Genomic DNA, 16,503 nt, shown 5'->3' with positions numbered 1-16,503 from the left:
AACAAACTTCTATTTTACATTGTTATAAAGATAAAGCTCCTCCAAGAGGGCCACAACCTTGAATTGGTTTGCAGGCTTTCACGCCTCAAAGATCCAGAGAGCTATGTTGGTTGGAATCAGGGCTTTATGGCTCGGCTCTTGGTAGGGCCACCTATGCCAGAAAGGTCGAAGGGTAGAGGCTAGTCCACTGATCCTCCAGGTTCAGGGATTCAGCTTAGGGCCAACAACCCTGAATGGTAAAGCAAAACTGTTATAGAAACAGCAATGAAGAATGCTTCCACATCTGAGTCCAACGGTATTCCTGAGTTTTCACCTGGGACTTGCACAACTGACAGTTGTGGAAAAACAAGAGGAAACTACTGACACGATGAAGGAAGCCCTGAACACCTTCAGAGATGGAGGGCCTTCATTGCTGTCCTAAACGCCAGCAGCGTAACAGGCAGAAATAAAAGATAAATTAAAGATTAGCATTACCTGACATGTACATTGAAACATACAATGAAATGCATCATTTGCATCAAATCAAAGTAGCAAGGATTGTGCTGTGTAGCCCACAAGTGTCACCATGCTTCTGGGACCAACATAGCATGCCCACAACTCACTAATTCTAACTGTAAGTGTTTGGAATGTGGGAGGAAACCAGAGCACCTGGGGAGAACATACAAGAATTGAACACTGATCACTGGTGCTATAAAGTGGTATGCTACACTACTGTGGCAGTGTTACCACTAATGGTAATAAGCCTTTGATTCAAAACAAGTCTTTCAATATACATGTCTAAATTTTTTTCCCTGCTTATAGAACATAGAACAGTACAGCACGGGCTCCAAGCTCAGTCTCTTTCCTCCCACATAGCCCTCAATTTCTGAATCACTCATGTGCCTATCTAAGTTTCTTGAATGTCCCTAATGAATCTGCCTCTGCCACTATCCCCAGCAGTACATTCCATGGATTTATCACTCTGTAAAAAGACTACTTCTAACACCAGTCACTCTAAAAATGAGAGCTTTTGTATTAGCCATGCAACCCTGGGGAAAAGGTGCTGTCTGTTCACTCTATCTATGCTTCTTCTCATCTTATACACCTCGATGATTTTCTTTTATTTTCATTTGCTTCAATGAGAAAAGCCCTAGCTCACTCAACCTTTCCTCATAAGACATGTTTTCTAATGCAAACAGAATCCTGATACATCTTCTCTGCACACTCTTTAAAGCTTCCAAATCCGTCCTATTATGAGGTGACCAGAAAAGAAAAACAATAGTCTTAGTGTGGTTGAACCAGAGTTTTATACAGCTGCAACATTACATTGTGGCTTGAACTCAATCCTGCAACCAATGAAAGCCAACATGATATGTCTTCTTGACCACCCAAACAATTTGTATGGCAATTCTGAGGGATCTATGAACGTGGACCAAGATCCCTTTGTCCCTCCAAACTGCTGAGAAATCTGCCATTAACTTTGTACTCTGCTGTCTAGTTCAACCAACCAAAAAGAGTATTATTTCACACTTTTCCAGACTGAACTCCATCTGCCACCTCTCTGCCCTATTCTGCATCCTGTCAATATCCTGTTGTAACCTATGATAATCTTCATGTCTTCTGTAAACTTATAAACCCACCCTTCCATTTCCTTATCTGTGGAAAAAAACACAAAACACAAAGACCAGGGATCCCAGAACAGATCTCTGCAGAACACTACTAGTCACTGACCTCCTGACAAATATACTCCAACTTCTACCACTCGCTGCCTTCTGTAGGGAAGCTAATTCTGAAACCACACAGTCAAGTTTCCCTGGATCCCATGCCTCCTGACTTTCTTTATGAGCTTATCATGGAGAAGCTTGTCAAATGCCTTACTCAATCTATATAAAAAACATCCACTGCTCTATCTTCATTAATTTGTTGTGTCACTTCCTTAGTGATCTGTTTTTGGCATTCTTTCTGTATTAGAAACCAAAATAACTCCCCATTGGTCATGGTTTTATGCTCAGCTTTCAAAGTAAGCATCTGTAGCTGAAGATGCAAGGTGGCAATTTGAATGGCTGTTACCATTTCCCAGTAAACATGGCACCATAAACTACTGCAGTTCAATCTTCAGAGTTCCCTCTAACAATTCTACACAATGTAATAAACTCACTTGCGACTTTCATGGCTTTTTGTTTTATAAAAAAGTTTTTTTTTTGGAATCTGGGCATCCAAGCATTTGTTGCCCATCTTCAATTGCCCTTGACAAAATGATGTTGAGCCTTGAGGTGAGGGTATTATAGTTGGGAAATGAAATCCAAGACTCAGACCCAGAAATGAAAGGACTGCACTATTTTTTGATGTCTAAATGGTATATGAGTCAGATGAACTTGTAGCTAGTGGTTTTCCTATGCACCTGCTGGCTATGCTCTTATTGGTAGTAGAAGTTGTGTGACTCAATAAATATTGAAATGTATTTTTTAATGGTATGCACATTACAATACAGAGCACTGGTGACAGAGGGATGAAACTTACAGAAAGTGATGGACACTACCCAGTCCATCACAGAAAAAGCCCTCCCACTACTGAGTACATCTACAAGGAGCGATTCTATAAGAAAGCAGCATCCAAAATCAAGCATCCCCACCATCTAGGCTATGCCCTCTTCTCACCGCTGATATTGGGAAGGAAGTACAGGAGCCTTGGGTCCCACAGCACCAGATTTAGGAATAGTTATTGCTCTTCAGGCTCCTGAATGAGCGTGGATAACTTCATTTATCTCAATACTGACCTGACCACTGAACACAACCTATGAACTCACTTTCAAGGACTCTACAGATAATGTTTTCAGTCTTACTTATTAATTTTTTTTGTATTTGCACAGTTTGTCTTCTTTTGCACATTGGTGTTGTCAGTTTTTGTGTGTAGTTTTCCATTGATTCTGTTGTATTTCATTGTTTTACTGTGAATGTTTGTATTAAAATGAGTCACAGGGATGCATATGGTGACATATACATACGTTGAACTTGGAATGTTTAGAATGGTTGATATGGTGCCAACAGTTGATCTATCATGGTTTACTCATTCAGTTCCCACCATCACCCAAGCATATTGTCAGCAAATTCATTTCATTAGGAAATGAGTCAAAGAACAGGATACAGCTTCATTACTTCCCTAATGACTGAGCACAAATTAGCCAATTGAGTTTTTTCATTTTTTGTGAATAGGAGAAATCTGCACAATTTTCTGCAACATCAGGTGATTGGCAGTGTTGTAACTGCACTGCACTAGTTTGGAGCAGAGTTGGTTCCAGAAGGCAAGTCTTCAGTATTACAGGTGGGATGATTCTACTGCATCCTGTGTGCTCAGGCATCACGTGGATTGAATTGAATTTGCTAACAACGTGATTGTCTAATGGTGGGAGCCCAAGGAAGAAGCCAGGACAGATCAACTACTGACATGTCTAGCTGTTATTGACTGGACAGCAAGTGATATTAAGGATTGGACATTGTTGGAGCTTCCTCTCTTCCTAGTAGTTGTTTAATGTTTCAGGAAAAACACCAAGCATCATTGAGGATAGAGTTGTTCTTGAAGCCTCCCTTTCCCGTAAGCCAACTGTTTGATTGACTTTATTATAGAATTGACTTTATTATTATTACTTACATCCTTCAAATACATGAGGAGTAAAAATCTTTGTCTCTGTTCAAATGTGCAATTATAGTAATTTATAATAAATATTATATACAACAGGAGAGTCAATATAGCATAGAAATACAGTTAAGTCAGCATGAATTATTCAGTCTGATGGCCTGGTGGAAGAAGCTTTCCTAGAGCCTGTTGGTCTTGGCTTTTATGCTGTGGTACCATTTCCCAGATGGCAGCAGCTGAACAGTTTGTGGTTGGGGTGAGTTGGGTCTCCAATGATCCTTCGGGCCCTTTTTACACACCTGTCTTTGTAGATGTCCTTAATAGTGGGAAGTTCACATCTACAGATGTGCTGGACTGTCTGCACCACTCTCTGCAGAGCCCTGCGATTGAGGGAGGTACTGTTCTGAACCAGACAGTGATGCAGCCAGTCAGGATGCCCTCAATTGTGCCTCTGTAGAAAGTTCTTAGAAATGGGGGGGGGGGGGGGGGGGGGCCATACCAAACTTCAACCATCTGAAGTGAAAGAGGCGCTGTTGCACAGACCACGTGAGATCCTCAGTGATGCTTATGCCAAGGAACTTAAAGCTGTTCACCCTCTTGTCCTCAGATCCATTGATGCCAATAGGAGCTAGCCTGTCTCCATTCATTCTGTAGCCCATACCCAGCTCCTTTGTTTTTGCGACGTTGAAGGAAAGGTTGTTTTCTTGACACCACTGTGTCAAGGTGATGACTTCCTCTCTGTAGGCTGTCTCATTATTATTTGAAATTAGGCCAATCAGTGTAGTGTCGTCCGCAAATTTAATTAGCGGATTCCAGCTGTGGGTGGTGACAGAGTCATGGGTATACAGAGAGTAAAGGACAGGGCTTACTACACAGCCCTGAGAGGCACCTGTGTTGAGGGTGTGTCTGTACACAAGCAGTTGTGATGGTAGGTGAATTGTAAGTGGTCTAGTGTGGCTGGCAGCATGTTGCCAATGTAGTCCTTGACCAACCTATCAAAACATTTGCTTATTGTTGAGGTGAGTGCGACAGGATGCCTAGCACAATTCATGACTGCTGTGCTGCAATAGAGCTAACCCTAAAATACTCTAAATAATTAAAATAACAAAACCAATTATAGTAAAAGCATTATTTATGCAGAATCTTTAATCCAGAAAATAAGGAACTATTTCATGGTGCTTGAAAAGGTTGAGAACACAAGGAAGTAGTACATTCCTTGAACCTACACATTTTGGTTCCAAAATATCCCAACCAACTCCCCATAACCACAACCTTCCGAAATTCTAAAAATGCATCTTCCTCAATTTTCATTGATGATTTGACTCAACCTCCACATTTCAAAGTTCTATAACCTTTTGAAATAAGAAATTTATCCTTTCCAGTGTTAAATGAGTGACACTTTATCCAGGGACCAGACCCCTTTATCTCAATTCACCCATCACAACAAATCACCTCATAGTATCTAACCAATCAAGCCTCTTCAAAACCTTCTGCTTCAATATGAATTTTATTCCTCAGAGAATACAGATGCTTTGGATTTTCTTGGATTAATTAAAAATGGAGAGAAGCAAGGAGATATCAATCTAATGGAAAATGGGGGAAAGGCGTAAAAGAAAAAACACACTGGCCAGCCAAGTAAAGGTGACAGAAAAGTTAAGACGGATGAGGATTAAATTGTTCCCCACAAGTTATTAAGCTGTTTCAATATTAAGCTGTTTCGGTGCTGACAATGAAAAATCTGATGGCCATATTAAAAAATTAGACTTAGATTTGCAATTTAAGTATCTATTTAAATTACTTGAGACAAAAGAGGAGAAAGATGGCTTGCAATGATGACTGGTGTTTTTATTTAATTTCCTCTTGAAGAGATTAAATAAGGTTTTAAATACAGATGGTATCTGAACAGAGAAAATAATGTACAGCAGTAACTCTTGTACAAGCAAAGTAAGTTAGCTGGGTAGTAAAAACAGTTTTCAGAGAGCAGGTGGAGTCTCAAGGACAAGAAAAGCTTGGAATCAGCCTGATGCTTGAAGAGTATTAAACAGTTTTTCCTCTACAACAAAAGAAGTTTGCAGACGGACCATTAAGTTTGATCAAGAAAATCAGGCAAGAGAGAGATACTGAGTGCAATCAATATTACTAGCAATAACAGAAGTCTTACTAGTTATTACTGGTTTAAAATCTGCTTTACATATTCGCTCTGAAGGGTGAAGTCATTCCCACAACTGAACTACATGTTAAAATAAAGACGCATAGTTGGTGGCAATCTGAATGATGGACTGTACTGCAGACAGTGCAGTAAAATGCGCAGAAGCAAGAATAGATAGAATCTGAGGACTAATACAGGAAAAAGGTATATTATAAATGACAAAGTGTAGTTGAGGAAGAAGTTATTAATGTCTTGAGAAACACACTTCTTTAAAAATAAAATGCAAAGCTGATAAATCTTCACAAAATAAATGTTTTGCATTACTGTACTTATGTTTATAAATACTTGAATGGAATTCAAAAAGCAAAGCTATAACAATCAAACAATAAATCGCTGATAAAACATCAGTTAAAACTAAATTATATTGTTGATAGTTCCAAGCATCACACTTCAGGAAACGTAGAAAGGCATTAGAAATGGCACAGACGAGTTTTATGACAATGTGCCCAGAGATGAGAGACAAGGTTAGATAAGGTAGGCGTGTTCTTAGAATAATAAAAACTCAAAAGATTGACTTAATTGATATTATAAAGTTGAGAAATTTTAAGAGCGAAAACCATTTGCTCTGTTTGGTGAATCAATAACTGGCAGTCACCAACTTAAATTAACAAGCAGAAGAGTTGAAAGGAACATGAACAAAAGAACTTTAGCTCTAGCATTATCAGAATCTGGAACATTTTACATGAAAAAATGGTCAAAATTGATTCATCAACTGCTTTAGGAGAGGGGACAGGTACTGGAGGCTAGATAGCTTGTGAAGTAATGCACAAAAGGCAGATTGGGAATAAGCACAACTGCTCCAAGTGCTTCCTTCTACTCTGTTAATTTCTGTGATTTAAAAAAAATATATTTCAACTTTTACATACTCATTTAATCTCAAATCGTTTTATAACCAAAGTAGGTTTGAAATGTCAAAGTACGCAGCATGGAAGAATTTATATTCAACACACACTGACAAAATAGTAATATTACAAATCAGAAGATAATCTAATTTTTACATTACAATTCCCATGTCCTTCGAAATAGTTATAGGATCTTTTCCATATATTTCAGAGGATAAATAGAGCCTCTATTTTAAAGAGAGCATGTGAAAATTAGAATTTTGTTGTAATTAAATCACACTTTAACTCAAACATTGAGTGAGCATTGACAAGAGTTATTCAAACCCTTGACTTATTCTTACTAGTCTTTTGGACTGCAAGACTACCACTCATAGACTAGAGTTTACATGCACACGCTGCAGATTAATTTACTGCCATTATTTCCCTTTACAGTAAAATTTCACGACATAGAAATGAAATATTATAATGTATGATATGGAACTAAGCCTCTCTTCTGTAATCCAAAATGCAAAATGTATGAGATTCAAAAGACAGACAGACAGACAGACATACATACTTTACTTATCCCGGGGAAAATTGGGTTTCGTATTAGTCGCACCAACCAAGATTAGAGTAGAAATATAGCAATAAAAAGCCATAAATAATTAAATAATAAGAAGTACATAATGCCAAGTGGAAAATCGTCCAGGACCAGCCTATTGGCTCAGGATGTCTGACACTTCGAGAGAGGAGTTGTAAAGTTTGATGGCCATAGGCTGGAACAACTTCCTATGACGTTCAGTGTTACACCTTGGTGGAATGAGTCTCTGGCTGAATGTACTCCTGTGCCTAACCAGTACATTATGGAGTGGATGGGAGTCATTGTCCAAAAGGCCAAACTCTAACTAACAGGATGAACAGGTCCACTGTTGTGGAAATACCTTATAAAACTTTACATTCCTATTGCTAGACAGAGTAATACATGATGGTCACATAGTGATTTCACCAAAAATCCCAAACTATAAGATCCAATAGGAAACCACTATGCATCATTAACGATGACCTGCTCAATGTGTTTTGCTTTGTAAAAAGGTTAAGCACACTATGTACAAATAGAACCCAGGCTCACCACCTCATCAGAACTGATTTAAGTAGTAGGTTCTTTACTTAATTATCTGCCTGCCCTATAGAATGATTTCGGAGTGTAATTTAAAGCCATTTTTTATTATGCACTATAGATCATATCTTTTGTGTCAATGCACAAATTTTTTTTTGCCATAAACCTTCTGAAGGTAGATTTTTTTTCAGTGTTATCTCCAACAGAACTTGCAGGTTAGCTTTACATTCTTAGCCCTATTGGGGTATATGGGGTGTCCAGGGAGGGGTAGCACCTTTGGTGAAGGGTCTGTCGTGTCCATTCTGGGGCAGCTCACTCAATTTTGGTCCCCAGCGGCCACTCAGCTCTCAACTGTGGCTCCAAGTAGCTGTTTGCGTGTGACAGTGGCCACACCCCACCCAGTACACTGTTTCAACAAAGGTAGCTGACGGGCCTCATTCCGTGGTGAGATAGGGACATGCCAGTCCTAGCATGTGAAGTCAGCTCTGGTGGACCTGGTGGGTTGAGACCAACAGTGAGACCCAACGGCCTGGAAGGCAGTTCTGCATTGCTTTATGGAGAGCAAAGGACATGACAAGACACAGAAGTAGCCACTGCAACCAAGGAAGAACCCCAGTTTGTGATGACTACTTGTACCACTGGACTCAGACTTCTTTTTACAGCTTCAGCAGTTTGGCAGGTAATTTTCAGGTGATTGGTTCTGTTCTTGATATTCCCTCAATAACATGATGGATATTTGCATCTATAACAAGGAAGATGACAATGGGATGGTCAAGTAGGTTTAAAAAAGATTTTGATATTTCACTAAAGCAAACTCAATCTGTCAACAGCATTTTTTTGTATTCAGTGTTCAGCAATGAGCATAGGTACTTGCACATTGTGTCCTTGCTATTCACACTGGCATTTAACATGCAGGATGGATGATTTATTTGCTTTGATGGGACATAAAGTAACATTCAGTTTGCCTTTGAGATTGATTGGGTGACACAAGACTGCATGCAGGTCCAAAGTGAATGGAGAGGACTCCAGATCTGCTAATTTACAGGTGAAGAAATTCATCACAGCTGTGGTATGAACCTACAGAACGATCTGTCCTAAAGTCTATCAAAACCATTATTAGTTGACAATTGTAAGAGCTACAGGTAGACAAAAAATTGCAGAGATGCAGGTGAAAAACAAGTGTTTCCAAAGCAATTATCATCTGTCCCAAATAGCACACAAACTTGCAAAGCTAACATCATGAAATCTCAGAACTGTCAAATAAAAACATATTTTGTTAAATAATGCTATTTTTTGCAACAGATGTTCCGTTTTCCTCTTCTTGCACAATATTGTATATGAATTTAGCCACCACCCCAGATCAAAATGAACTCATGTGAACTTCCTAGTATTGGATTTGTGCCAGACAGGCACTGTTGTTAATGATCTTGCTACGTGCAGTACGTGAGGCAGCTTGCTGCTGATCTACAACTAAGCTGGGTACTGAGAGGAAAACTCAAGGATGAGTAAACATATCAATCAATGTCAAAACAGTCTAGGTGGATGAACTTAACAAACTGCATTCGAATTGGTTCTGTTGAGAATAAAATATGCCCCATACTAATATATAGCATTAAGCTGCATGATTCTGAAATTACTTTAAACATTTAACTACGCAAAGAAAACCCTCATTCCCTCAAAAGAAATCAGTGAGTTACAAATATTCAACTCATTCAGAGATGGATTCAAAGAGACAGAGATATCACACTGCGCCAAAACAAATACAGTGGAATGCCATTCAGTACAACAAATGTAGGTTTGGAGAACGTCAGCACAACTCTACCAAATCATTGGAAGTAAATTTATCAGCATCTGCATAAATGTTTTGCAGAAAAAGATAGCAATGCTTCAATAAAACAGCAAGTTTCAACACTGTAGCCCAAGAAATCACATGCCTAATGTTTCTACTTGTGTAATCAATTGGTACATGGATATAAAATTTGCAATTATTGCTAATTTTAAATCAAAGTAAAATTGAATTAACACAGTCAAAACATTACAGAGAAACTTAATTTTGTAGTCAAGGTTTTTTATTTCCCTCAGCTTCTTCAGTTACTAATAATCTAAAATAACTGAGTATTATATTTAAGGCTGATTACAACCCATGTACAATTAATACTTCAGGGATCAGTTTCTCCAGAGATATTCTATGCAAAGATCCAAAACTGAAACAGCCTATAAAACATAATGGAATAAAATTATATCTATAATTAAATATTTAAATATAGCAGCCCACCATAGCAATGTGGAGTCTTGGTATACACTATTAAACTTCTCCAGTGGAAAAGGAACTGTTTCCAGTTTTGTCTGGTTTGACAAGGAAAGGGTAGTGGCAAAAAGATAGCATGAGGCTCTTTCTGAATCACTCAGCCAGGCTGATAAAGATTAGATTTAACTTTGAGAAACAAACACAGTGTATAATGAGTAAATTGGGCCTTACACCACAGGACTGCACTAAGCTGTGGAAAAGAAACATGAGAAACACAAAGAAGCCATCAAGAAACAGCAAGCTTTAAGGAGGGAAAACACTCAGAATGTCTTGTTACTCTATTTGGAGCTCAGTCATGAAATTTCAGAGAAACAAATCTGCAATTAGCCACTGAAACTCAACCACTATAAAATTAAACAGCATTAATAGGTAAATGATCAAATGTTGCTCAATGACTATATTTACCTGAAACAAATTGAATGAAGAGGGATGCAAGCAATGCACATGTAAGCTGGAAGTAAAATAGTTCATTTAATGCATTGACTATTTAAACTAGATTTTTCATTCAACACTTTCTTTAACCACTGTTCAAAACATTCCAAAGTGTAATTTTAAATACATGATTATTTTTTAATTCACTCCAGCCATTCTGATCCTAAGGACAAGAATTCCATATTTCTCAGGCAATGGCAGAAGTGAAAACATTTATTTAACAGCTAATGGCTCATTGACTGCACCTCACTGCATTTCAGTTACAACTGTGATATACCATTTGTTTAACAGACTATAAAGCCTTTTGGAGCACAGAGGAAGCATAGTCCAATGATTGAAACAGTGAGCAAAAACCAAGAAGCTTGACAATTGAATCTTTAACTTGCCTACTATTGTTACTGACTAGATTTCCTGCCAATATTAAGCATCCAGATTTTTCAATGCAATTCTATGTACAGAATAAGAAAGTTTGCCTTGAGTCTTGGTGGTTAGGTGCAATATATTCGCAACAGGAATCAATGATGATCTATTCTTGCACAAGAAAAGCTGTCAAATCCTCTCTCACTGCGAGTAAAACAATATCGAACTACAGAAAGTACAAATAGTGGAATATACTACTTTCATGCTTATATGTAAAGGTTCAGGCACCAGACAAGAGAACAATATTCAGATGCAAAGAGTACCAAGGCCAACATACAGATCTAAACTGTCCTGATGAAAGGTCTCAATCCAAAACATCCACTGTTTATTTCTCTCCATAGATGCTGCCTGACCTGCTGAGTCCCTCTAGCATTTTATGTGTTACTCTGGATTTCCAACATCTGCAGAATCTCATTATTTTTATTATCTAAATTGATTTAGCTTTGCATTGGCCTAATAATTAAGGTGAATAAAAATTATCCTCTAAGTTGCACTTGATTTCTAGCATTTTGTTTAGAAATAGTTCGCTAGGGTATGCAGAGCTTTTTTGGATTGGTACTTTTTTTTATGATGCACCTTTTATGAGCTGTAAAATATTAGCTGTTTTTAACCATTGTTGTAATGTTGGCAGTCATTTCTAGAGATTCAGAATACAAGAGTAAGGGTGTGATTTTGAGGCTCTATAAGGCACTCGTGAGACCACACTTACGAGTATTGTGTGCAGTTTTGGACTCCATACTTTAGAAAGGATATACTGACACTCAAGAGGGTTCATAGAAGATTCATGAGAATGATTCCAGGAATGAAAAGGTTACCGTATGAGGAACGTCTGGCAGTTCTTGGGCTGTATTCTCTGGAGTTCAGGAGAATGAGGGGGATCTCATAGAAACATTCTGAATGTTAAAAGGCCTTCTACTCCTATTTCTTATGGTCTTATCTGATGCAGGTAACGGGATATCAGTGACGTCTAGGTTGAGGAAGAAAAAAAAGATAGAGAAAAAGAAATTCTATCAGTTTGCAGACTCTGGGTATGTCTCAAGTATTAATGACTGGCATCCTTGCAGCCTGTACACTGTTAAAAGCATTGTATAAATTTATGGTGGCACTAAATTAGCCCCATACGATCTTCATTTCAAGGAAATGAACCATGCCTACCATTTTGCAAACTGTTCATTAGGTTGTGAGCATAGTTGCAGACTAAATATGTGGTTTACATTGTTCTTTATTATGGGAGGAGAGGCTGCTGGTGTCTCAGCAAAGTTATAACCCAGTTGATACTCTGGATAAGACAAAAGACTGAAAATGAGATGGTACTAAATCACCTGAGATGCAGTCAAGTTTGCCAGGCCATACGCTTCCAAACAAATTCAGGAGTGATACCCAAGAACTGGAAAACTGGAAGTATTGCACCCCTGTGCAAACAATATGCAAGGATAAACAAAGCAACAGATCAGCTTAACCTCTAGTTTGGGTAAGAACACAAACAATAAACAGAGACAAGAGTATAGTGCCATATGGACGAGTGTGAATTGATTAGAAAAAGCCACCAAAGATTTGTTAAAGGCAAATCACATCTAATTTACCTGGCAGACTTAATGAGGAATACAGGTCTGATGTGGTACACACAAATTTCAAAAAGGCATGTGATAAAAGTGCCACATTAATAGCTTGCAATCAAAATAAAATGGAGCTGCAGTTGTTTGAAATAGAAAGTTGACAATGTAACAGAAAATGGAGACTGGTTTATTTATTTATTATTAATTTAGAGATATAGTACAGACAGGCCCTTCTGGCTTATTGAGCCACACTGCCCAGCAACACACCCACTGATTTAACCCTAACCTAATCACAGGACAATTTGGAATGACCAATAACTTACTAACTGGTAAATCTTTGGATTGTGGGAGTAAACTGGAGTAACATAGAAAACATACGGCACAATACAGGCCCTTCAGCCCACGAAGTTGTGCCGAACATGTCCCTTAGAGCTACTTAGGCTTTACCTATAGCCCTCTATTTTTCTAAGCTCCATGTAGCCATCCAGGAGTCTCTTAAAAGAACCTATCGTTTCCACCTCCACCACTGCTGCCGGCAGCCCATTCCAAGCACTCACTGCTCTCTGCGTAAAAAAACTTACTCCTGACATTTCCTCTGTACCTACTTCCAAGCACCTTAAAACCATGCCCTTTTGTGCTAGCCAATTCAGCCATGGGGAGAAACCTATCCATGCAATCAATGCCTCTTATTATCTTGTACAACTCTATCAAGTCACCACTCATCCTCCATCGCTCCAAGGAGAAAAGGCTGAGTTCACTCAACCTATTCTCATAAGGCATACTCCCCAATCCTGGCAACATCCTTGTAAATCTCCTCTGCACCTTTCTATGATTTCCACATCCTTCCTATAGTGAGGCGACCAGAATTGAGCACAGTACTCCAAGTGGGGCCTGACCAGTCCTAAATAGCTGCAACATTACCTCTCAGCTCTTAAACTCAATCCCACGATTGATGAAGGCCAATGTACCATATGCCTTCTTAACCACAGAGTCAACCTGCATACCAGCTTTGAGTGTCCTATGGACTCAGACCTCAAGATCCCTCTGATCCTCCATACTGCCAAGAGTCTTGCCATTAATACTATATTCTGCCATCATATTTGACCTACCAAATTGAACCACTTCACACTTATCTGGGTTGAACTCCATCTGCCACTTCTCAGCCCAGTTTTGCATCATATCAATGTCCCGCTGTAACCTCTGACAGCCCTCCACACTATCCACAACACCTCCAACCTTTGTGTCATCAGCAAATTTACTAACCCAACCCTCCACTTCCTCATCCAGGTCATTTATAATCACAAAGAGCAAGGGTTCCAGAACAGATCCTTGAAGCACACCACTGGTTACTGGCCTCCATGCAGAATATGACCCGTCTACGACTACTCTTTGCCTTTTGTGGGCAAGCCAGGTCTGGATCCACAAAGCAGTGTCCCCTTGGATCCCATGCCTCCTTACTTTCTCAATAAGCACTGCTTGGGGTACCTTACCAAATGTCTTGCTAAGATCTATATACAGTCGGCCCTCCTTATCTGTGAATTCCGCATGCTTGAATTCAACCAACCACGAATCGCAAAAATCCGGAAGTGCTCTTCCAGCACTTGTTGTTTGAGCATGTACAGACTTTTTTTTTGTTGTCATTATTCCTTAAACAATGCAGTATAACAACTATTTTACATAGCATTTACATTGTATTAGGTATTATAAGTAATCTAGAGATGATTTAAAGTATACAGGAGGATGGCATTGAGTTATCGTGGATCAGGATCGAAAAAAATCGGAAGTTCTCTTACTAAGTAAGTCGAAACAGGTACATCCGGTATTATTTCGCATCAGCTAGTCAAACATTTGTCTTAGTATCTAGTATATATTTTACCTTTCTATGCATATAAAACACTTAAGAACGTATGTTTCAGCACCGGCCTCGGGATCAAAAGTTCCTGAGTTCAATCCAGTGACAGACCGCTCCCGAGCACGCTCTCCATCATGCCGGGTTGATGTGGAGGATCAAAAACCCAAAACCCAGTAATTAAACCACTGCGTTGCTTAGTAATAATTGTGGCTTTCATCGAGGCACAGCCTTTCTCACTTTATCCTTTAAAATTGTTCCGATCATTGACCAACGTAGCCTAATGCTTTTCCAATGACTGATGGCATTTTACCCCTTTCTGATCGCTTTATTACTTCCACCTTATTTTCAATTGTGATCGTAATTATTTTCGTGAACAGAAACACTGCAGATTCAGAGTTCTGTCAATGGGTCCTAATGTCAACCGCACTGAGACAGTTTAAATAAGGTCTGGGGTTCCGCTGGGTCCAAAGATCCACCGCAATGAGACAGGTTGAATAAGGGACTTGAGCATCTGCCAATTTTGGTATCCGCAAGGGGACCCGGAACCAATCCCTCGCAGATAAGGAGGGCCGACTATACACTGCATCTATGGCTCTACCTTCATCAATGAGTTTAGTCACATCCTCAAAAAATTCACCAAACTCAGAGGCCCCGAGCTGTAACTAACCACTACACCACCATGGTGTTGTGAAGAGTCCTTTTCCAAACCGGAGGTCAGTAATAGTACAGCTGCTAGTAAATGAATTATTTGAACTTGGGAGAAAAGGCCACAATTGCCAAATTTCCAGATGATGGAATTTAAAGACATAGTGAATGATGAGATAGTTATAGACCTAATGGGGATAAAGAAATGGGTGGAGAGTCAATGAGAAATATGAAGTGTTTCATTTTAAGAAGAACGAAAAGAGGCAATACAGCTAGGGTGTACAGCACAGAGATAAAAGATATTCCTTTGGAAGTGAGAGGGCAGTTTGAAAATGTAATTATTTAAATAAATATTGGACCCTGGCCTTTATAAACATAGCCATTAAATATGAGAGCAAGAGAACCATCTTGAAATCATATAAGAATATTGGCTTGGTTATAACTGGAGTGATAAACCAGAGCAACACCCACAAAATTCTGGAGGAACTCAGCAAGTTCACTGAAAGGAATAAACAGTCAATGATCAGGACTCCAGTTATGCACACATAACTAGAGTACCGTTCACATTTCGACATGCCTTGTTAGCAAAATTTTGACAGGATACTATAGACATTTGTTGAAATTATCTGAAGATAATAGATTTTCTTTATGTAAATAAACTGGAGAAGCTGGAATTGTTCTCCTTGGAACCACAGAATCTGATGAAGGCCTTTTAACTCATTGAGAGTAGGGACAGATAAATAGAAAGAAATCATTCCCATTGTGGAAGGAGTCAAGAACTAAGAGACTTATATTGAAAATGTTTGGCAAAAGATCCAAAAGAAATATCAAGAGTCAAAACCTTTAAATGTAGTGAACAATTTATTGGTTAAAATATTCCTGTTTATAACCATACCTCCTGCAATAAAGACTAATATCCCATTTGCCTTCATAATTGCCTGCTATAGTTGCAGTGACCTTCAGTAGTTTGTGTAGGATACCTAGATCCCTTCTGAACAGCAACATCATTCAATCTCTTAATGTTTATAAAACCCTCTGCTTTTCTATTTTTCTTCAACCAAAGTGAATCACATTATATTCTGGGCATTGCTGCATAGAGTCAGATTCTAATTATATGCAGGATTTGCAAATGGAATTAAATAATCACTTAAAAACTTCTAATTTCATGATGGAAGGATAAATCAAAGAGGTCTTAAGTTAGTCAGGGACACTGTCCCTAGAGCACTTTCAGTAAGATCCTGGGGCTAAAATTATTAGCTTCCAATTACTTAAACCAACTTCTAAAAGAGGCATATTACAGGCACTGATACTCTTAAATAAAAACAAAAAAATGCTGGAAATGATTAGTGGATCAGGCAGATGCATGGAAAAAAAATAATGTTTGAGATCAAATCACCTTCTCTTGTACTTGGTTGTACTTGGTGTGACTCCAGCCATTGAAGTATTTAAATCCAACCCCCACCTCAACTTTTAATTTCCACAGAGATTTTAATTTTACTTTGATTTCTGGATACCACAATAGCCAAATGCT

The 16,503-nt window shown here is 38.7% G+C and overlaps 1 protein-coding gene across 5 annotated transcripts in view; it reads right to left on the bottom strand.

Annotated features, from left to right (window-relative positions):
* The window catches only part of egln1a (egl-9 family hypoxia-inducible factor 1a), a 96,389-nt gene that overhangs the window by 48,527 nt on the left and 31,359 nt on the right, over window positions 1-16,503 (bottom strand). The window lies entirely within an intron of this gene.

Source organism: Hypanus sabinus, chromosome 10, assembly GCF_030144855.1.
Source record: "Hypanus sabinus isolate sHypSab1 chromosome 10, sHypSab1.hap1, whole genome shotgun sequence".
In the NCBI taxonomy this organism is placed as follows: Eukaryota; Metazoa; Chordata; class Chondrichthyes; order Myliobatiformes; family Dasyatidae; genus Hypanus; species Hypanus sabinus.
This window is presented reverse-complemented; position numbering and strand designations above follow the sequence as displayed.